Here is a 23,379-nt window from a genome sequence, read left to right as displayed (position 1 = left end):
TCGGTTGCGCTTGCCGCATGCAGGAGCATGCTCGTGGGACAGGCCCTTTAGGTACTGGTCAGGCCGCAATTGGAATATTGTGAGTAATTCTGGACATCATATCTGAGGAAGAATGTGCCGGCTCTAGAGAGGGTCCAGAGGAGGTTTACAAGAATGATCCCAGGAATAAGTAGGTTAACCTATGATGAGCGTTTGTCGGCACTGGGCCTGTACTCATTGGAGTGTAGAAGAAGGAATACAGAGTATTGAAAAACTTGGATAGAGTGGGTGTGGAGAGAATGTTTCCACTAGTGGGAGAGTCTAGGACTAGTCATAGCCTCAGATTAAAGGATTTTTTTTAGGACGGAGATAAGGAGAAATTCCTTTAGTCAGAGGGTGATGAATCTCTGGAATTCTTTGGAGGCCAAGTCTGTGGATATCTTTAAGGCAGAGATAGATAGATTATTGATTAGTACGGGTGTCAGAGGTTATGGGGAGAAGGCAGGAGAATGGGGATAGGAGGGAGAGATAGATCAGCCATGATTGAATGGCCAAGTAGACTTGATCCGAATTACCTAATTTTACTTCGGAGTCACGTGAGTGACTACGTGAAGACCCCGCCAGTACGTATGCGTGTCATATCGTCTATCGCATTGCGTTACGACTGGCAGGGTGGACGTGATTCTCCTGCCAGCAACAGACCTGAGGTAAGTTTTTTTAAATCTTTTCAGGCTTAAATCTTCTTGCAGGAACCTCTACTTAGAGGTCCTGCTTAAAGTCCGGTGCGAAGTCGGGACGGAGGGGAGACCCCAGTCACGAACTTCAGGGAACCTCGATCACGGGGAATGCGGGTAGCGAGCGACGGTGAATTCACCTTTGAGCCGCTGGCGGTAAAACCAGCGGCTTCATATTGGTGGAGAGCCCGCTCGGGAGACCGTGGAATACGGGGAGTGGGCGGCAGTGGATTTGCCTTCGAGCCGCTGGCGGTGGAGCCAGTGGCTTCATATTGGTGCTGGAGGCACCTGGAGAACCCGCACCGTAGACTGCGGGATGCGAGGAGCGGACGGCAGTAAGGCGCCTACTGAGCTTCATATACACCCCCCCCCCCCCGTGAGCTGGATACTCCCCCACTTTGTAAATCACGGCTATCCCTTTGATAGGGACCGCAGGGATATCCCGGCTGCAGTTACTGCGGGGATACCCAGATCGGTGGGGGGGTTGGGGGGTGGGCGGGGGGGGGAGCCCTGACTGGAGAACATCGCGGAGAAGCCCTGTTATAAGGGACCGCAGAGAAAAACCTCGGGGGAGAAATAACCTGCAATGGAACCCTTTCTACAAGGACCACAGAGGGAACCCCAGCTGTAACAAACTACGACCAGGAGACCAGGCTCGGGAGGAGCGTTGCCCCGCAGCAGAAGGTTTTAAAAAGGACATGCAGGTAAATTCCTTACTCGAAGGTCGTTTTGTGCTATTTTGTGAGAATATGTTACAGGAATGGACCGCATCCAGACTGACTGCGGAGGACCGTGGAATTGCGGGCAGTCAGCAGCGGTAGACTGCACCTGGATCGCTATTGATCAGCAATCTCCGACCTGGCACCTGCACAGTCGGAATCGACAACAGACTGGTGGGAAAGCCAAGCAGAAGTCAAACAGGCTGAAGACTCGGACGAGTCAGGCTGTGAAGACTCACCGCCGGCGGGAGCAACTGTGATCGCATATCCCGCATGGAGCGGTTAATGGAGCAGAAGCTCCTATGTGACATGCTCCGGTATATGGAGTCTAGTTACCATGGGGTCCCAGTATGCCCATGGCAGCACCTTATTGAGGGCCATCTCCCTCGACAGAGGGGCGCATTAGGAGTCACTTCTGGGCTGACTCTGAAGACAGGGGTTTGGCTGAAGATACAACAAGTGTGCAGGGGGTGCAGGAACAACACTACCAGCAGCAGGAGCTCGATGAGTGGCCGTTGGGTTCAGGAAGGCCGCTTCATCACGCAAGACCTCACATCTTCGACGGCAGCACCCCTACGCACCCACCAGCAAACCACGATGAACTGAAGCTGGTGAAAGCTTGAAGGCCGTACAACCAGGACAAAGGTCTTTTTACACATCGATGATGTCTCCTGTCACGGATACAAGTTGGTAATATTAAACTGGTTTGAATATTTACACTGGTTTGTGATAACATAAGATTAGTTTATACTGCACACAGGTATGGTTGGAGTTGCCTTTCAAGGCAGGCTCACATTATGGGATGTGGACTGATCATTGTCAACAGCCTCAACCCGCATGTGCAGTATAGACTTTTCTGAATAACTTCCATGTGATCATTTCCGCTCACAGGGTTAAAGATACTTGAAATTTATACGCACCCACCAGCAAACCACGATGAACTGAAGCTGGTGAAAGCTTGAAGGCCGTACAACCAGGACAAAGGTCTTTTTAGGCCCAGAACGGCCTTCCTGGAAGATGCGCCAACCCCGTACTTGAGCTCCTCTACCTCCCAGGAGCAGGTGCAAAATCATGCATTTCGTTTGGACCTCCAGGGGTCCAAATGACAATTAAATTGACTATTGACTATGCACACATATTTGAGGCAGCTCCTGGGTCGATTTGCATAAGTCCTCCCATTCGGATAAAGGTATGGAACCACATCGATGATGTCTCCTGTCACGGATACAAGTTGGTAATATTAAACTGGTTTGAATATTTACACTGGTTTGTGATAACATAAGATTAGTTTATACTGCACACAGGTATGGTTGGAGTTGCCTTTCAATTATGCTCACATAATTGGATGTGGACTGATCATTGTCAACAGCCTCAACCCGCATGTGCAGTATAGACTTTTCTGAATAACTTCCATGTGATCATTTCCGCTCACAGGGTTAAAGATATTTGAAATTTAACTGGATGAGGCAACGATACACTCAGTAGCATTACAATGGGCTAACTTCAGTTTCCAGATTATTTACCAAATCACTACTATCAGTGCTTCGGCTGCACAGAGCTAACAAATAAGTAGCATGGCCAATCTGGATGATATTGAACATACTGTATTTTACTAAATTAGCCTTATCAGCAACATAGCTATATTTGAGAAATTGGTTCTCACCCGTCCAGTTAAATTTAAATTAAGTTGATACCAACTGAAACTATTGATTATTGGGATACAATCATCCATTTATTTGTCTAGGATCAGCTCTAAGACAAAAAATTAGACCTCTGCTATTTTTAGCTGAAACTATCAAAGTCACAATGATGGACAGCTTTGCTCCACTAAAACCTCTTATCCGTAAATCTTCAGTCATTTCCAAACTGATGCTATTGCCCAAAGATGGGTAATTTACTAATACCATCTCTAGTTACGGAGGCAGATGGGATTAGCACGAGTTATCAAGTGTTCAGTCATGGTATCAACTGCCAATGGACCCCAGGTGCATTCTGTGCATTAAAGGGTGTGTGGATATGCATAAACTGCATGCACAAGTGCAAGGTGATACACTTGGTGGTGGTATATGTTAATCACAAAGGTACAATCAAATCAAAGTATCCGGTGATAGTTTTACCAAACCACATTTAGCACGTGTATTATTATGCAAAATCAATGACAACACAGAATGAATGTGTGATCACAAAGTGTTTAATGACATTGTGAATCGATGGAACACTAACTATTGAGATGCTTGCATCCTGGCTCAAAACAGTGAACGAGGCATATAGTGGCGAAGGGTGTATTCTCGCTACACTAGGGAGGAATGTTCTTTTATGTCTTCCTCCATTTGGCCTCAATAGACGGGTCTTGCAAAATTCAGCAAGATTCCCGCTTCTGGGTTTTCATAGTGCCTGCCTGGGTTATATACCCATGGCTCCCGCTGAGGCGAAGAATGAGCATAAAACCTTACATAGTTATTTCCGGTTAAAAAAAGATGCTGGTTCAGTTGTGATGTTGAAACCATCCTCTGCATTATATAATCAATTCATAGACTTACTAACTCTGAGAGATCGTTCCTGCGGCTCGGGTTGTCAAACCATAAGCATTAGGAGTACCCACTGCAGATTGCAGGAATAGCACCAAATAGCAGCTATCTGCATAGGAGATGGGAAGCATTGTTTATGCTTCCTTAGGTTTAACTCGGCACGGATGATTGACACATTAAAATTCAGTTTTATGGGATTATAACATTAAGTTAATATTCCGTTACTGTGCCTGAAGTACCTCCTCATCATTTGGCTGCTGAGAACATAAACCACTCTGTCCAGTCTCACCCTCTGATATCCAGAGAATGAAAGTATCGTCAACTTAAAACCTCCCAGGCATAGGGACGCAGAGATATGGGTTGTTAACATTGTACTACGTCACTTCACCGATGGGCACCAGCAACATCCCTGTCCATGGTCATACTCACGTACTAGTGATTACGCCATGGCACTGAGTACAGCGATATGGGTCCAGTCATTGCTACACTGGATAGGATGATCATATCTGCGGGCTCTAATAACATGTTTTGTTTATGATTAGTCAAGCAGATTCGACAGGGACACAAGACCAAATGTTGCATATCCCATGGGCCTTAGGTTGTGTGTGATCACGCATCTACACCAGTATGTCAAGGTTCCCAAGAGCCTTATAGACTCTGACAGCAATATTGTTAGTTACATAAAATCTTGTTAAATCACTACGAACCTTCTCTAGATGATTATATGGGTCTGGCATATACAGGAGTGTACATTGACATTGAGTCTCATTCCACCAGGACCACTATACCTCAGCAGCAGGGATGCACCACATCCTAGTGGTTGCAGGATGGTCAAACTATTGATCTGTTGAAATATTCAGAATAAACCTATTGCCAGATCAGGGGTATTGCCAACTCTATGTTAGGTATGGTTCATACTTCCTCCAGGTTGAGGGAGGTTACTATTGCCACTATTATTCATTAATAGCATCAATATGTCTATATCTATCTCATGTCTGAATGCATTCTTAATGTTCACTCATCATTAGCCTACTGATGCAGTGTATGACGCCTGGACTCGTTTCCACGGCATGAAATCACAGAGCTTTAAAATCTTCACATAGTCACTCACGTGACTCCGAAGTAAAATAGTAAGATTAAACGAGAACTTACCAGTTTAAAGTTTGATCTTTATTTTATGAGGAGTAACGTTGCGGGATTACGTGCCCTCCACGCCGACCCTCGATCATAAAGTTCAACTGGTATCCTATTTCTCTAATCTTACTATGTTCAGTACATTTACTGTTGTCTGTGATTTCACACCGCTGCTTTGAAGATTGACACGCATGCGTACTGGCGGGGTCTTCACGTAATCCCTCAACGTTACTCCTCATAAAATAAAGATCAAACTTCAAACTGGTAAGTTCTCGTTTAATCTTACTATTCTACTCCTATCACTTATGACATGACCTTATATCCCGACGGGCCGTGTGGCTGGATGCTCTGTGGCCTGTTGAGGAGAAGCCCCCAAACTTCCACCAGCTCATCCCTCAATGACCAGAGTCTGTAGTAAAGGGAGCCAATGCCAACGGACGTGAGGAGCAAAGCTGGAAGGAGTATGAAGCGGGGCCAGGCCCTTAGAAAGCATTTTATCGGGATGCATCACAGCACGGTCTGGGAACAGCTCCATCCAAGAACACAAGCAAGTGCAGGATTGTGGACGTTGCCAAACCAACCTCCCTTCCATTAACTCCATCTACACTTGATGCTGCCTCGACAAGTCCACCAGCGTAATTAAGGACCGCTCTCACCTCACTTCCCTCTCTTCTCCCGTCTCCCATCAGGCAAGAGGGACAGGTGTGAAAAGATATCTCCAGATTCGGGGACAGTTTCTTCCCAGCTGTTATCAGGCAACTGAGAGGTCCGCTCACCAGCTAGAGTGCAGTCCTGACCTCCCAGCTACCTCATTGGAGATCTTTGCAACATCTTTAATTGGACTTTATCAGACTTCATCCTGCACTAAGTATTGCACCCTTTGTGTACTGCGGGCACCTTAATTGTAATGCATAGCATTTGGACTGGATAGCGCGCGCGCGCACACACACACACACACACACACACACACACACACACACACACACACACACACGCATGACTATACCTTGATACAAGTGACAATAAAGTCAAGTAAAGTAGCCTTTATTGTCATTCAGACCTTTCGGTCTGAACGAAATTTCGTTGCCTGCAGTCATACATATAATAAAAATGACAAACACACCCAATAAACACAAATTTAACATCCACCACAGTGAGTTCACCAGGCACCTCCTCACTGTGATGGAAGGCAAAAATCTTAAAGTTCTTGTCTCTTCCCTCCTTGTTCTCCCTCTGTTCCGACCTGCGAGCTCCCGACATTGGTCAGGTCGCTGCTGCCGCCAGAATGCCACAGCTCTGATGCCGGGTCACCGCTGCTGCCGCCAGAACGCCACAGCTCCGATGTTGCTGCCGGAACGCCACAGCTCTGATGCCGGGTCGCCGCTGCTGCCGGAACGCCACAGCTCCGATGTTGCCGCTGGAACGCCACAGCTCCGATGTTGCTGCCGGAACGCCACAGCTCTGATGCTGGGTTGCCACAGCTCCGATGCCAGGTCGCCACAGCCACCAGAACGCCACAGCTCCGATGCCGGGTCAGCGCTGCCGCCGGAACGCCACAGCTCCGATGTTGCCGCTGGAACGCCACAGCTCCGATGTTGCCGCTGGAACGCTGCCCCAGCTCCGCCATTAGGCCTCGGCGCAGACGGAGACGGACACGGGGGATACGACAAGAGAAGTCGCATCCCCCCGAAGGAAGAGACCAAAAACACGTTCCCCCCACACCCATACACAACATAATAAAATAAAACCAAAAATTAACTAAAACAGGACAAAAGAACAAACAAAAAAAAGAAAAAACAAACGGACTGCAGGCGAGCCGCAGCTGCTAAGGCAGCGCCGCCATCTTGTAATAATAGACTAAACTGATTATAATAAACTAACCTAAATCATGAGTGGTGTAGATAAGGTGAGCACAGATGGAAGATAATAAGGGAAAAGATTTAAATGTTACCTGTGAAAAAGTTTTCTCACAGCACGTGGGGGTAAATGGAACGAGCTGCTGGAGGAAGATGTAGAGGCAGGTACAATAACAACTTTACATTTAAAAGATATTTGGACTGGAAGGGTTTGGAGGTGTACAGACTAAAAGCAGGCAGTTGGGACTGGCTTAGATGGGCATCTTGGTTGACAAGGGTGAATTGGGCCGAAATGGCCTGTTTCCCTGTTGTCTGGCTCTGTGCAGTTGTGAAAGATCATTCCCCCTTCTGTTTATAGCTTCTACTGTGTTCATTGCTAATGAAAATAATAATAAACACAAAAGAGCCCACAGACTGTACTGCATTTATGAAAACAAATGTTCAAATTGCACTAATCCCAGCTAGGGGCAAAATAATTCCCATTATCCAGATATTTATGCGAATCAGACTGACAGCTACACAATGATAACTGTTTGGTGCCAAGTTTTCTCGTTGCTTTAAACCAACTTCCAGACTGTAGTCCGTTTACTAATAAGACAACTATATGATTCTCAGCTAGAACAAAATACAATGTATTTAAGAAATGATGCACATTCATGCTATGTATGGGTTTCAAGAAATGCCGAGTTCATGGAAAAATATTTGGACCGTTCAGAATTTCACAAATAACTTCAATCATTCTGTTGCTATGCAAGATGACAGATGCAATTCATTGTCAATTGTTTCTTGTGTGGGGAAACAAAAGGTTTGCAAGGCAGTCTTGCAACAACTTCCTTTTATAAACACACTGAATGTGTTTGACGCTGCTGTCAAAAATAATGAAGGGCAGAGGTTTAAAATGTATTAAGCTGAATGTTGCAATATACCCAAATACGCCTGTGAATATCAGCACGAGGATTCCACATCTGAGCACTTTCTGGCAATCAGTTTGATCCTGATGATCCCTATGTATTTTCAAATCCTTTAGCACCGCATCCAACAAAAACTTGGCCATCTGAATAGATGCAGTAGCATGTGGAGACTGCAATCTATAATTCAAAATAAGATACTCCCATGGGGAAGGCCAAGGCAAGGGGCAGATATCCTGGTGGAAGCCAAACAGAGATGTGTTGAGGCAGTGCAGCGTAGGTTTACGAGATTGATCCCTGGGATGGCGGGACTGTCATATGAGGAAAGATTGAAAAGACTAGGCTTGTATTCACTGGAGTTTAGGAGGACGAGGGGGGATCTTATAGAAACATATAAAATTATAAAAGGACTGGACAAGCTAGATGCAGGAAAAATGTTCCCAATGTTGGGCGAGTCCAGAACTAGGCCACAGTCTTAGAATAAAGGGGTGGCCATTTAAGACTGAGGTGAGAAACGTTTTCACCCAGAGAGTTGTGAATTTGTGGAATTCCCTGCCACAGAGGGCAGTGGAGGCCAAATCACTGGATGGATTTAAGAGAGAGTTAGAGAGAGCTTTAGGGGCTAATGGAATCAAGGGATGTGGGGAGAAGGCAGGCACGGGTTATTGATTGGGGACGATCAGCCATGATCTCAATGAATGGTGTGCTGTCTCGAAGGGCCGAATGGCCTCCTCCTGCACCTATTTTCTAAGTTTCTATGTGCTATTAGGCCTGCACTCAGCAGCAGCAGTAGTATGTACCAACAAGTATCAAACAGCAAAAGGAAACTGACCAATGGTCCAGGATGCCCATTCACAATGGATAGAGTGGATGTGGAGAGGATGTTTCTACTCGTGGGAGAGTCTAGGACTAGAGGTCATAGCCTCAGAATTAAAGGACGTTCTTTTAGGAAAGAGATGAGGAGAAATTTCTTTAGTCATAGGGTGGTGAATCTGTGGAATTCATTGCCACAGAAGGCTGTGGAGGCCAAGTCAGTGGATGTTTTTAAGGCAGAGGTAGATAGATTCTTGATTAGCGCGGGTGTCAGAGTTTATGGGGAGAAGGCAGGAGAATGGGGTTAGGAGGGAGAGAAAGATCAGCTATGATTGAATGGCAGAGTAGACTTGATGGGCTGAATGGCCTAATTCTACTACTATCCCTTATGACCTTAATCCCAAGGCGGTTTTCATTAGTTGTGGAAATGCTGGAGAAGGAACTGCAGTTGCTGGTTTACACTGAAGATAGAGATAAAATGCTGAAGTAACTCATTCAGTGGGACAGGCAGCATCTCTGGATAGAAGGAATGGATGACGTTTTGGGTCGAGACCCTTCTTAGTAATGGAAAATGATTTCATGGGTGCCTGTTTGTGCTATCCTGCGCTTTTGGTTTTTAAGATATCCTGACATTCTTGTTGCTAAGAATTGTGTCATCTTTTGAAGAAAATTTGTTGGGGAAAATAGTTTTTATTTCCTGTACATACATGGCCAACAGCCAGGTCCTCTCTCTGTAAATCAAGTGAATGGAGAATTTGTTCCCATGCAAGATGGGACAGCTTTTCTTTTATTTTTGTTGTCTCTAGGAAGCAAATGGTGGTTAACAGTAACCACAATTAATGTTTTTGGAGAATTGCCTAAAAAAATTAGAAAAACGACGACATAATTTTGGTTATTATTGCACTGTGGTTTACACTGTGCGAAATATACTGAGTCTCCAGGAATGGTTGTGGATGCTGGAGTTGGGTCCTATGCCAGGAATGTAGAATGAAGCTCATTCCTTCATTCATTCATTCAGAAAGGGGAGAAGAGAGAACAACCGGATTATGAGTGGTTCTTGATTATGTTGGCTGCTTTTCTGAGGTAGTGAGAAGTGTAGATGGAGTCGTGGTGGGAGGAAGCTGTTTTGTGTGTTGGTGATTCTGGTTTGCGATTATGTGATCCACTTCAGGCTATGAATTTGTACCAAAGTCAATTTAGCAAGAGAAGAAACATTTCAGTTTTGGAAAGTACATTTAAGCCACTTGAGTTTTGGAAAGTAGTGTCATTAATTCGGCCGAAAAATATTTTAGAATGCAATTTAACAAAATTGCTGCTGCAGTCCGATTTTTAACATTTTCTTGACATTGTGGGACGAATCACAGATGGTGACGAGTCAGAGTATAGAGGTGAGATCGACCGATTGACCAAATGGTGCCAGCACAATAACCAGGCTCTCAACACCAGCAAAACCAAGGAACTGATTGTGAACTTTGGAAGGTGTAGGATAGGGACCCACAAACGATGGTGGAAAGGGTCATTAACTTCAAATTCATGGGCATGCACATTTCCGAAGATTTTTTCTGGTCCCAGCACACTGATGTAATTATAAAGAAAGCACATCAGCCCCTCTACTTCCTGAGAAGATTACGGAGAGTCGGTTTGTCAAAGAGGACTCTCTCGAACTTCTCCAGGTGCACAGTAGAGAGCATGCTGACTGGTTGCATCATGGCTTGGTTCGGCAACTTGAGCGCACAGGAGCGGAAAAGAATGCAGAAAGTTGTGACCACTGCCCAGTCCATCATCGGCTCTGACCTCCCCGCCATTGAAGGGATCTATCGCAGTCGCTGCCTCAAAAAGGCTGCCAACAACATCAAGGACTCACACCATCCTGGCCACGGACTCATCTCTCCGCTGCCATCAGGTAGAAGGTACAGGAGCTTGAAATCTGGTACATCCAGGTTCAGGAACAGCTACTTCCCCACATCCATCAGGCTACTAAACTCACCAACAAACAGACTCTGAACTATAACAGCCTATTGCACTTTATCTGTTTATTTATGTGTGTATATATATGGTCTATGCTATATAGACACACTGAACTGTTCTGTATTTATGCTTACAATACTCTGTTGTGCTGCAGCAAGCAAGAATTTCATTGTCCTATCTGGGACACATGACAATAAACTCTCTTGACTTGACTTGACTTGACTTTGTCATTGTAATGAAGGGCCATTTGTTTTACTTCCTAGAGTGAATACCATTCGCATGAACTGTGTTGAAAGGAACTGCAGATGCTGTTATTTAAACCAAAGATAGACACAAAATGCAGCAGTAACTCAGTGGGACAGGCAGCATCTCTGAAGAGGAAGGAATGGGTCACATGAACTGGTTGGGTGGAGGTTTTGTACAAAAAATAGAATTTAACTTCATTATATGTTACTCTTGAGTTTAGCTTGGATTGCACTTTAGAGAGAGATGTAGGTAGTAATGATGGTTTAGAGCAGGGGCCTCCAAACTTTTCAGCATGGGGGCCACATTATATATTTGGCACATTTTTGTGGGCCGTAGGAAAAAATAATGAAATGTCAGTTTTATAAATTTAATGAACTCAAAAATAACTTGGAAGAAATTCAAAACAAAACTTGTAGCCATCAACCAAGGTTAAACTTTAAGCTAAAGAGCGGGTGAATTAATTTATATATTTATATATATATATAGATATAGATATAGATATATAGATAGATAGATAGATATATATATATGTATATATAGATATATATATATATATATATATATAGATATATATATATGTGTGTATATATATATGTGTGTGTATATATATGTGTGTGTTTGTGTATATGTGTGTGTGTGTATATATGTATGTGTATATATATATATATATATGTATATATATATATATGTATGTGTATATATATATACATATATATATATATATATATATGTGTATGTATATATATATATATATATATATGTGCAGACTACATGGTGGATGTTTGAAAGTGACAGACCTGATTTATTTAATTATCCCACCAAGACACAAAAAATAACACCAAGGACACAGGAGGATTTCATGAGCACTGGAATGCTCCAATTCTAATGAGGGTTATTTTGATTTAATGGCCCTGCAGTTGTTACTGGGGCTCCTTAATTGGCTTGTTAATATTATCGAAAAGTTACAAACAAAAATGTATGGCAGCACCATACATGTGGGTGGCACAGTGGTAGAGTTGATGCCTTGTAGCGCTAGAGACCCGGGTTCGATTCTGACTATGGGGGCTGTCTGAACGGAGTTTGTACCTTCAAGGTGGCGTACATGCCCCAATCAGCATCAATGGTGCTGAAGTGGAAATGGCAGGGAGCTCAAGTTCCTTGTACAATATGTGCAATAGTAGATTCTGCCATTTAAGAAGATCTTGGATCATAAGGCATGCTTGGTCCTGTTTAGTTTTGTTTAGAGAAACAGCGCGAAAACAGGCCCTTCGGCCCACCAAGTCCGCACCGACCAGCGATCCCCACGTACTGACACTATTCTACACACACTAGGGACAATTTTACGTTTCTACCAAGCCAATTAACCTATAAACCTGTACGTCTATGGAGTGTGGGAGGAAACTGAAGATCTCTGAGAAAACCCACGCAGGTCACGGGAAGAATGTACAAAGTCCGTGCAGACAGCACCCATAGTCGGGATCGAACCAGGGTCTCCGGCGCTGCAAGGCAGAAACTCTGACTGTATGCAATACTCGCATGCACACAAAACCATGGCTCGTCCCTTCCAGTGCAAAGCAACATTTAAATGGATACAAGTGTTGCCACATGTTGTTAAATTATTGGTTCACCAAATGTTGACAACTATTTTTCATCTTAGGTTCTTGATTACTTCTCTCTTCCCACCTTGTTTATAATTTAGTTTCCCTCCCTTTCTGAAATCCTACAATTGTACAGAATCTTTAGTTAGGATTTGCCAGGAAAGGAGTTTCAGTCATTAATTATTTTGTGTGAAGATTCTGTCTGTTAAGTCTTTTTCCATATCGGTAACTTTGATAATCCTTTCGACTGCTTAATTGCTCCTTTTGTTGTCTGCTACATGATCTCAGAGTCCAAGTTATGTGTGGGCCCGCTTGCAAGGGCAGGGAGTACTTTTGAAATAAAAAATACTTGCATGTTGAAAATAAAATATAATGCAGGTAAAGATTGCAAATAAGGAAAACCAGGACGTTCCGCATCTTCATCACGTCCCAAAAAGCTCCAAAGCGGAATGAAGTACAAAATTACCAACTACTAGTATTGATATCGGTCTGTAATTGTCGCGTGCGCTGAGATACAGTGAAAAGCATTGTTTGCATGCCATCCGGTCAAATTATACTATGCATGAGTACAATCAAGTCATACACGAGTGTACCAGGTAGTGCAAAGAGAAATGTGCCAGGCTACAGAATATAGTGTTACAGCAATATAGAACTAGGGTTGCAGAGAAAAAGTCCGCAATGAAATAGGTAGAAAGATCAGAACTAGCCAGTGGAGGGGGGAGGGGAATCATTCAGTAGCCTGATAACAGTAGGGAAGAAGCTGTTCCTCAATCTGGCATTTTGTTTGCCCGACGGGAGAGGGTAGGAGAGGGAATGACCAGAGTAAAAATGGTCCTTGATTACATTGGCTGGTTTCCTGCGGCACCGTGAAGTGTAGATGGAGTCAATGGTGGAGAGTATGGTTAGTTCGATGGATTGGGCTAAATCCACAACCCTTTGCAATACATTGACAAACCAGGTTGTGCTGCATCCTGACAGCATGCTTTTTATCTTGTATCTGTAGAAGTTGGCAAAAGTAATTGGATACACGCCAACTTTAGTCTTCTGAGGAATTCGAGGGCGTTGGTATGCTTTCATGGCTGGATTGTTAACGTGGTGATATTTACACTTAGGAACTCGAGCTCCGTGCCATTTCCACTTCGGCACCATTGATGTTGATTGGGGCATGTATTCCAACTCGCTTTCTGAAGTCAATAACTAGCTCCTTCGTCTTGCTAACATCGAGGTAGCGGTTTCTTGACTGGGTCCCGTGGCTTCCAGTGAAAATGTAGCCATGGAAATGTTTGATATGATTTTGTATTTGAAACGGGCCCCTCGGCCCACTGATTCCCCGCACGCTAATACTATTCTACACTAACACCACCCTACACACACTAGGGACAATTTACAATTATGCCAAGTCAATCAACCTACCAACCTGTACGTCTTTGGAGTGTGGGAGGAAACCTGAGACCTCAGCGAAAACCCACGCAGGTCACAGGGAGAAGGTATAAACTCCGTACAGACAGCACCCCCTAGACAGAATCAAACCCGGGTCTCTAGCACTATTAGGCAGCAACTTTACCACTGTGTCACTCACATGTATGGTGCTGCCATACATTTTTATTTGTAACTTTTCAATTATATTAACAAGGCAATTAAGGGGCCCAGTAACAACTGCAGGGCCATTAAATCAAAATAACCCTCATTAGAATTGGAGCAATCGAGTGCTCATGAAATCCCATTTCCTTGGTGTTATTCTTTGTGTCGTGGTGGGAAAATTAAATAAATCAACATAAATTTTGGTCTCCTAATTTGAGGAAGGACATTATTGCTATTGAGGGAGTGCAGCGTAGGTTCACCAGGTTAATTCCCGGGATGGCGGGACTGACGTGTGATGAAAGAATGGGTTGACTGGGCTTGTATTTGCAGGAATTTAGGAAGAGAGGGGATCTTATAGAAACATATAAAATTCTTAGAGGATTGGGCAGGGTAGATGCAGAAAAAAATGTTCCCGATGTTGGGGGAATCCAGAATCAGGGGGTCACAGTTTAAGAATAAGCCGTGTAGGACTGAGATGAGGAAAAACGTTTTCACCCAGAGAGTTGTGAATCTGTGGTATTCTCTGCTACAGAAGGCAGGGGAGGCCAATTCACTGGATGTTTTCAAGAGAGAGTTAGATTTTTGCTCTTAGGGCGAGCGGAATCAAGGGATATGGGGAAAAATCCAGAACGGGGTACTGATTTTGGATGATCAACCATGATCATATTGAATGGCGGTGCTGGCTCGATGGGCTGAATGGCCTACACTTGCACCTATTTTCTATGTTTCTATGTTTGTCACCTTCAAACATCACCCATTTGAGGCTCTTCATCTGTGATCCACAAGTCTTACTTGGGACATGGGAGACATGTGAATTAGGCCATTCAGCCCATCGAGTCTGCTCCACCATTTGATCATTGCTGATGCACATCTCCATTGCAAAGATACGTCCTTTTATTCGGAGGCAGCGGCGTCCAGTATTAGATTCTCCCACTAGTGAAAACATCCACTCTATCCTGGCCTTTTATTAGTTGGTAGCTTTCAATGAGATCCTCCCTCAGCCTTCTAAACTCCGGCAGGTACAGTCCCAGATCCATCAAATGCTCCTCATTCGTTAACTCAATCATCCCCATTTGGAGTCACTATTTTAATTTTTGATAAAAAGCTATCATTTTTTGACACTCCATGGCTTCACCAATGTCAATGCAATAAGAGCAGGTTTCTGGTTTTAGCGAATAGGAGAAGATTTTAAAAAATGATACTGTGGAAGGAGGAAGGAATTCCAATGGTGATGCGTGTCAGAATCTTTCAATGTACATTACAATCTTTGTGGCATTTTTCACGTGTAATGACTCGATTAAGGGCGGCAAGGTGGCGCAGCGGCAGAGTTGCTGACTTGCAGTGCTTGCAGCACCGGAGACCCGGGTTCAATCCCAACTATGGGTGCTGTCTCTATGGAGTTTGTACGTTCTCCCCATGGTCTGCGTGGGTTTTCTCCGAGATCTTCGGTTTCCTCCAATACTCCAAAGACGTACAGGTTTGTAGGTTAATTCACTTGGTGTATGTGTAAATTGTCCCTAGTGTGTGTAGGATAGTGTTAATGTGCGGGGTCACTACTCGGCGCGGATCCGGCTGGGCGAAGGGCCTGTTTCCGCGCTGTATCTCTAACCTAACTAAACTAAACTAATGAATATAAATGTCAACCCACAAATGGCAATGTTACGATCATTGTGTAACCGTATATTGTAATGTTGGCTAAGGGCTAAATATAGGTCCGGTTATTGACAATGCCGCAAAACTCAGATAATCGGACGCCCTTGAGACATTATTTATGCTGGACTGACAGTTTTCAGAACATTGCACATAGAAATGTACGGCAGAGGTCCTTCAGCTCACAATGTGTATGCCAAACGTGATGCCAGGTTAAACTAAACTCCTCAGGCTGCACGTGATCCATATTCCACCTGTGAAAAAGTTACCCCTTAGGTTCCCATTACACCTTTTCCCTTTCAACTTAAACCCACACCCTCCAGTTCTTGATTCCCCTACTCTGGGTAAAAGACTCTGTGCATTCACTCTATCTATCCCCTCATAATTGTGTACACCTCTGCAAGATCATCCCTCAGCCTCCTGCGCTCCAAGGCTACTATCATATGTGCCTCCACCATCACCCCTGGCAATGTGTTCCAAGCTCCCACCACTGTGAGTAAGTTTAAAAATAAAAACCTGCCCTGCACATCTCCATTAAACATTCCCCCTCTCACCGTGTACGGAACTGTGTGGAGTTATCTGCCAAGATCACACCCAAATCCCTGGTGTTTGGCTACAAGGTGCAACTTTCTGATTTGCGAAATGATTCCCCGCCCCCGAATGTTGGCGTGATGGCGCAGCGGTAGAGTTGTTGCCTTACAGCGGTGCTTAGAGCCCCAGAGACCCGGGTTTGATCCCGACTGCGGGTGCTGTCTGTACGGAGTTTGTACGTTCTCCCCGTGACCACGTAGGTTTTCTCCTAGATCTTCGGTTTCCTCCCACACTCCAAAGACCTACAGGTTTGTAGGTTAATTGTCTTGGTATAATTGTAAATTGTCCTGAGTGTGTGTGGCACAGTGTTAATGTGGGGGCTCGCTGATCGGTGCGGACTCGGTGGGCCAAAGGGCCTGTTTCTAAACTAGAACTAAACTAAGAATGAGTATTGAGCGTTTCCTTAAGATCTATCATTTTTACAGAGTTTTAAGCTACACTTAATTTTGCCAATGGGCATTCTGCAGTGGGGTACCCACTGAATATTCCAGCTTTGATTGGCATGGTTACCTATTTGAACATTAGTTGATTGGATTCTTCATCGTTGCAGAAATTGCCAGGGGCAAAAGGTACAGAAGCTTGAAGCACATACAACCAGAATCAGGAACAGCTTCTTCCCCTCTCTTATCAGGCATCTGAACGATCCTTCCATAAGCCAGTTTACCATCCAATTCATTTCTATCCCATTGCGTAGATTGGACGTGTGTGTGGAACAAATGTGCTACAAGGCTGACGACCATAGTCTGCATTCTTTATCTTCCCCTTTACTCTAGCAACTGTACTTGAGTTTGACGATTGTATTTATTGTTTGCATTATGCTAATTGGATAGCAAGCAATCCAATAAAGCTTTTCACTGTACCTCAGTACACTTGACAATAATAGGTCTAAACCTAAATGGGCATAGACTTTGGGGACCGTTTGGCTTCCTACAATGTCATGAGGAAACATTGTAAATATAACATCAGAATAGAATATTTGCCAGCTCAAGTAGTTGAGGCAGGTACCAAAACAACATTTAAAATATATTTACATAGAGGATATGGGCCAAATGAAGTCAAATAGGACTCTTAGATGATGCACCTTGATCGGCATGTACGGGTTGAGCCAATGTTTTCGTGCTGTATGACTAATAATGTGACTCTAGGAGGTGGTCTAAGTCAGCAATGAACAGGTATGAAACATTAATCCTTCTGTTGTATTTGGCATCCAACCAGAACTTTATGAGAGTGACTTTAGAAAAATGTCCTTAATTTATTGTGTGGATTTGTGTAAATAAATGCCTTCAATTACTGGAATGTGGCCCCGTGCCAAGGAAACTTCAAGACAAGTTCAATCTCTCACTTAAAGTCAACAAAACTAAGGAATTAATCCTTGACCAGAGTGGGGAAGTTGGGACTCCACGTGCCAGCTTTCATTGGTGTATGTGTGGGTGGAGAGAGTTGACATCTGCAAATTCCTTTGCATTAACATCTCGGATCACCAGTAATCTCGGACCCAGGACGTAATCATGAAGAAATGGCTCGAGTTTTTTCGAAGTTTAAGGAGATTCACAGATTGCTCCAACAAACATCTACAAAGGTACAATACTAGTTGCACCAATGTCCCAGTATGGCAATGCCAATGCATAGGGACGCAAGAAGATGCAGTGAGTGGTGGAGTCAGCCTGGTCCATCATGGCCCACCATCAAAAGCATCTTCACTCCTTTCCTACAACCACGATGTTCTTGAACTGATCTGCTCAACCCCAATTGTACCTCAGCAACGGTACACTATGGACTAGTTCTTGCATTCCAGTGGACCTTTTCCTAATTTGTTTTGCACTATCGTTTTTTTAGAGATACAGTGTGGAAAGATGCTCTTCGGCCCATTGAGTCCGCATCGACCAGCGATCCCTGTACACTAGTTCTATCTGAAAGACTAGAGATAACTTTACAGAAGCCAAAGCTAAACACCTGCACGTTTTTGAAGTGTGGAAGGAAACCGGAGCACCCACGCGAGCATAGGGAGAACGTACAAATTGTGCAACCAAACTCACCGTAGTCAAGATCAAACCTGGGTCTCTGGCCCTGTAAGGAAGCAGCTCTACTGGCCTGGTTTGGTTTTTTTTTTTGCACTGTCTTTTAGAAACATAGAACATAGAAAATAGGTGCAGGAGTAGGCCATTTCGCCCTTCGAGCCTGCACCACCATTCAATATGATCATGGCTGATCATCCAACTCAGTATCCTGTACCTGCCTTCTCTCCACACCCCCTGATCCCTTTAGCCACAAGGGCCACATCTAACTCCCTCTTAAATATAGCCAATGAACTGTGGCCTCAACTACCTTCTGTGGCAGAGAATTCCACAGATTCACCACTCTCTGTGTGAAAAATGTTTTCCTCATCTCGGTCCTAAAAGATTTCCCCCTTATCCTTAAACTGTGACCCCTTGTTCTTCCCTTTCACTGTCTTGTAGAATGTTTGTGTTTGAGTTGATTCCCTGTGCCTGTAATGCTACTGCAAACAATATTTTCATTGTCCCTGCACCTGTATACCTGCTGATGACCATAGGCTTGACTTGGTTCCTTGGGATTCAATGCTATTAACATTTGAAATAAATGCCCCCCAATCGAAATAAATACGGAGAGGTTAACATCCAAGTGCAGCAAGAAATTAGTTGCACGAATGATATGTTAGTCAATTTTGTATAGTGTATTATAGGAATGGAAGTGTTACAGTTATATAAAGCCATAGTTGGACTACATTAGGACTGCGTAATCTTCCAGGTTAATTACTGAAGTAATACTTAGCGTAAAAGAGGTATGTCATTAGATTGAAGGTAGACACAAAATGCTGGAGTCATTCAGCGGGACAGGCAGCAACTCTGGAGAGAAGGAATGGGTGATGTTTCGGGTCAGGACCCTTCTTCAGACTGATGCCATTATGTCATTAGATTAATACTTGGAATTAGGAAAGCTTTGCCAAAGCCAATTAAATCAATAACCACTGAAGTTGACAAGCAAAGAGGTGATCTCATTGCATTATAAAATTATTAATGGGTTTGAAGTGTCAATGGTGAAAGGCTGTTGATAAAGTCTAGAACATGAGGTTATGAATGAGAGGTAATGTTTTGGAATTCTCTCCCCTAAATAATTTTCCAGCAATGGCTAACATCTGAACCAATGAGAACTTTAAAGGCTGTTAATAAATCTAAATTATTATCTAAATCAATAGATTTTTTTAACTCTTTGCAAATTGATAGATATAAGAACTATACAGATGAGCTGAAATTAATATCACAGAAATAGGCCATTCACTCTAAAACTGTGACGTAGCCGTAGAGCTACTGCCTTACAGCGCCAGATACCCAAGTTCAATCCTGACTACGGGTGCGAAGATTGTAAGTTCTCCCTGTGACCTGCGTGGGTTTTCGCCGAGATCTTTGGTTTCCTCCCACACTCCAAAGACTTACAGGTTTGTAGGTTAATTGGCTTGGTAGAGTTGTAAAATTGTCCCTAGTGTGTGTAGGATAGTGTTCGTATGCGGGGATCGCTGGTCGGTGCGGACTTGGTGGGCCGAAGGGCCTCTTTTTGCGCTGTTTAAACTAATCAGGAACATGCATACCTTATGATCCATGATCTTGTTAAATTGCAGATTCTACATTTGTACATATTTCCCATGTTCTTATGCATTTAAAACATTGCAACCATGAAACAAAAATATGAAGCACATTTCCATGAAGGCAGCTCTTTTAAGTCAAAAGGTTTTGTGGAACTAGTTCAGTTTTATTTAAGGATTTATTTATACTTTTCTTTTATCTGAATAAAACAGAACTTGTCTCTGAAAACAAGCCGAGCTGATGCCAAAATAATCTCCTGCACGAATAATAATGAATCAAGCTACATTGTGCAAGTTGATGTTTTGGTGAGGTAATTCATTCAAGCAATATGAACATTTACATTTCTTTTTTGCTTCAGGGAATTTTCTGAAAGAAAATGTGCTAGACCAACACAAGTAGTAAACTCAAATGACGTTATCATTCTTCAAGATAGAGAGCACTCTATAAACTAAGGGTCACCTCATTTCCGATTGTGGTGAAGATTATGGGAATATGCTTCCAAGGTAAGCAAATGTGACCATTTGGTGTATTTTCAGATTAATGTACATCCTGAACACTATGTCTTACAGCTTTGTGATGTTGATATAGTCGTCTGCATGCGTCTCAACGTCCTGTTAAATGACAGGACTTGTACTAATTGGATAGATGGAAGTTATGTGCACCAAAGAGAATAGGTTACAGGGAAATTAGTGGGGAAATGGGAGTCTGGGAATCTTCTGAGACCCAGCGTAGATTTAACAGGCCAAGTGGCCTCCTATGTAGTAGGGAAATATGAAGATGATGAATGCCTGTTTATCAAGTTCATTCGTTGCTGTCAACGCTGATGCTTTGATGAAACTGTAGAGCCGCAGGAATGAGTAGGAAGGAACTGAAGAAGGGTCTCTACCCGAAACGACACCCACTCCTTCTATCCAGAGATGCTGCCTGTCCTGGCATTTTGTGTCCAGCCACAGCGTTACTCCAGCATTTTGTGTCCAGCCACAGGAATGAGATGTTGCTCTTTTCCCAGAAAATTAAACATGGTGATCTGATGCTTGCAATTATAAAACATTTGGGAGACTACATTATAGAAGAGTATAGCAGCATTAGATAGCTTTGGCACACTCAGTCCCCTTATTGCATTGAAAGGAAACATAGGGCTCACTTTTTCCGAATGCAGGATGTCCTAGTGAATGCATTGCAATGGCTTGGATGAAAGCATTGAAAGTATGGTTGTGAAATTTGCTGATGATATTAAGAAGGATGGGAAAGTAAGTTCTGATGGGGGCATAAAGAAGCTACAAATAGATAAAGCTGGCATTCAGATCACAGCGTGGGGAAATGTGAAGTTGTCTTTAATACCAGCAAAATTATAAAAGGAAACATCACATTATCCAAATGGTAAAAGATCACAGTGTAATGGTGCTGCACACTGGTGCAGTGATACATTTGCTGCCTTACTGCATCAGAGACCCGGGTTCCATCCTGACTACGTGTGCTGTCTGTACAGAATTTGTACGTTCTTCCTGAGACCACGTGGGTTTTCCCTGTGCACTCTGGTTTCCTACAGGTTTGTTTCCCCCTTCATGAGACTATCCATGAAATATAGGAGCAGAATTCGACCATTCTGCCCATCAAGCCTTTTTTTCCTCTCAACACCATTCTCCTGGCCTCTCCCCATAACTTTTGACAGCCTTCCTAATCGAGATCCTCCACCTTAAAAAGAGCCAATGCATTGGCCTTCACAGCCGACTGTGGCAATGAATTCCACAGATTCACCTCTGGCTAAAGAAATTCCTTCTCATCACCATTTCTAAGGTACGTTGTTATATTCTGAGGCTGTGCCCTCTGGTTCTAGACACATTAGTCCCATTAATTTCCATCTGCCCAATAATTTCTATCTGGTCTAAATGCTGTCTTTGCACTTCCTGCCATGAATTTACCATTGTGTTATCTCCAGACTTCCACCATGTTCCATTTTTGGTACTATTTTGTGAATGTTTACATTGCTGCTTCAGTTGGCTAATATTGGTCTCTAATCATACATTACTGTTTCTTTGATTTTGTAATCACTACTCTGTTGTCAGGCTGCCAACAATGCTTCCTTTATTTAAAAATTGGGCAGGCTGAGACTTATTCAGCTTCTAAACATTCCAAAGCCTTCCATTCAATGTCGGCATCATCACTGTTTGCCCAGGCTGAACCTCAGAATTAAAGGACGTTCTTTTGAGAAGGAGATGAGGAGAAATTTCTTCAGTCAGAGGGTGGTGAATCTGTGGAATTTTACTTCGGAGTCACATGAGTGACTACGTGAAGAACTCCGCCAGGACGCATGCGTGTCATATCGCTACACGCATTGCAACGAGTCACAGCAGGAGGGGAACGACATTCCCCTTAGCGGCAGATTTAAAAACCGGGAACAGCAGGTAAGGAGACTCTGCGTTCTTCCCACTTACCTTACAGGTGGAGGCATGGACAGATCCACGAGAAGGAAGGCTGCGGAAAAGCTGGCGGGGGAGAACCGCGGAGTTGCGGGCAGCCAACAGCAGCAGCAGCCGACGGCACGCCAATCTCCCGAAATGGGAACAGCTGTGCCCGACTTCGCTCCCGCACCGGCCAAATCTACACCACGGCTGGGCGGGAAAAGGAGGCAAAAAACAGATAGAGTCGTAGACTCCGATGAGTCAGACTTTGAACAGCCGCGAGCGGCCCAGTGCCCGTGAGCATTGGAGCCGGTTGGAGCGGCTGGGGGATCAGGATCAGCTGCGAGTGGCCTGTGCCCGAGAGCATAAGAGCCAGTTGGAGCGGCTGCTGGAGGAAATACTCCAAGTGGCAGGCTCCGGGAGATGGAGACTAGTCACAGTGGGCAGCTAGTAAGTCCTACAGCAGTACCTCTTGTGGGGCTGCACAGTGTTTCTCCCTCATCAGAGGGGAGCACGGAGGGTCAATTCTGGGCTGACCCTGAAGAGGGGAGTGATCAACATACCCCTAGTGTGCATGGGGTAAAAGAAAACCTGTTGGATATGGTGTCCCAGTTTATCCAACCCGACCAAACTGGCCAAAACCTGGAGCCCAAAATAGCGGCAAGCATCGACTACATGTCTTTCAACCAGCTACAGGGACAGACATTAATGGACACCATGGCAAGACACTTACCACCAGGGAACTGCAAATCCCTAAATGTTCCCAGTGTCAACCAGTGCATCTGGAAACATGTCGGGGCATCGATCAGAACCAGGGACTTGAAAATCCAAAAAGTCCTGAAAGTCCTGACAGCAGGAATTACGGCTTTCGCCCGCACATTGGATGAACAAAACATGACTCAAGACCACCAAGATGCACTGGCTTTACTCTGCAACTCCCAATACGAGTTAAACAGTATTAGGAAGAGTGCTATCCAACCGTCTTTAGACCCCAAATTTGCAGGCCTCTGCAAACCTGGAACCTCTAAACCACCAATACTACTATTTGGAGGGGACTTATCAAAACAAGTCAA

General features: G+C 44.0%; 1 protein-coding gene across 5 annotated transcripts in view; it reads left to right on the top strand.

Moving 5' to 3' along the window:
- The window catches only part of ankrd6b (ankyrin repeat domain 6b), a 114,916-nt gene that overhangs the window by 26,838 nt on the left and 64,699 nt on the right, over positions 1 to 23,379 (top strand). For 3 of the 5 annotated variants that reach the window (XM_055636030.1, XM_055636026.1, XM_055636027.1), the window contains exon 2: positions 20,263 to 20,407. The exons of the other annotated variants lie outside the window; for them this stretch is intronic. The gene's annotated coding sequence lies outside the window, so the exon portion shown is untranslated. The remainder of the gene's footprint in view (positions 1 to 20,262; positions 20,408 to 23,379) is intronic. 5 annotated transcript variants of the gene reach the window in all.

Source organism: Leucoraja erinacea, chromosome 5 (assembly GCF_028641065.1).
Source record: "Leucoraja erinacea ecotype New England chromosome 5, Leri_hhj_1, whole genome shotgun sequence".
Taxonomy (NCBI): Eukaryota; Metazoa; Chordata; class Chondrichthyes; order Rajiformes; family Rajidae; genus Leucoraja; species Leucoraja erinaceus.
Note: the sequence above shows the minus strand (reverse complement) of the source record. Positions and strands in the feature narration are given on the sequence as shown.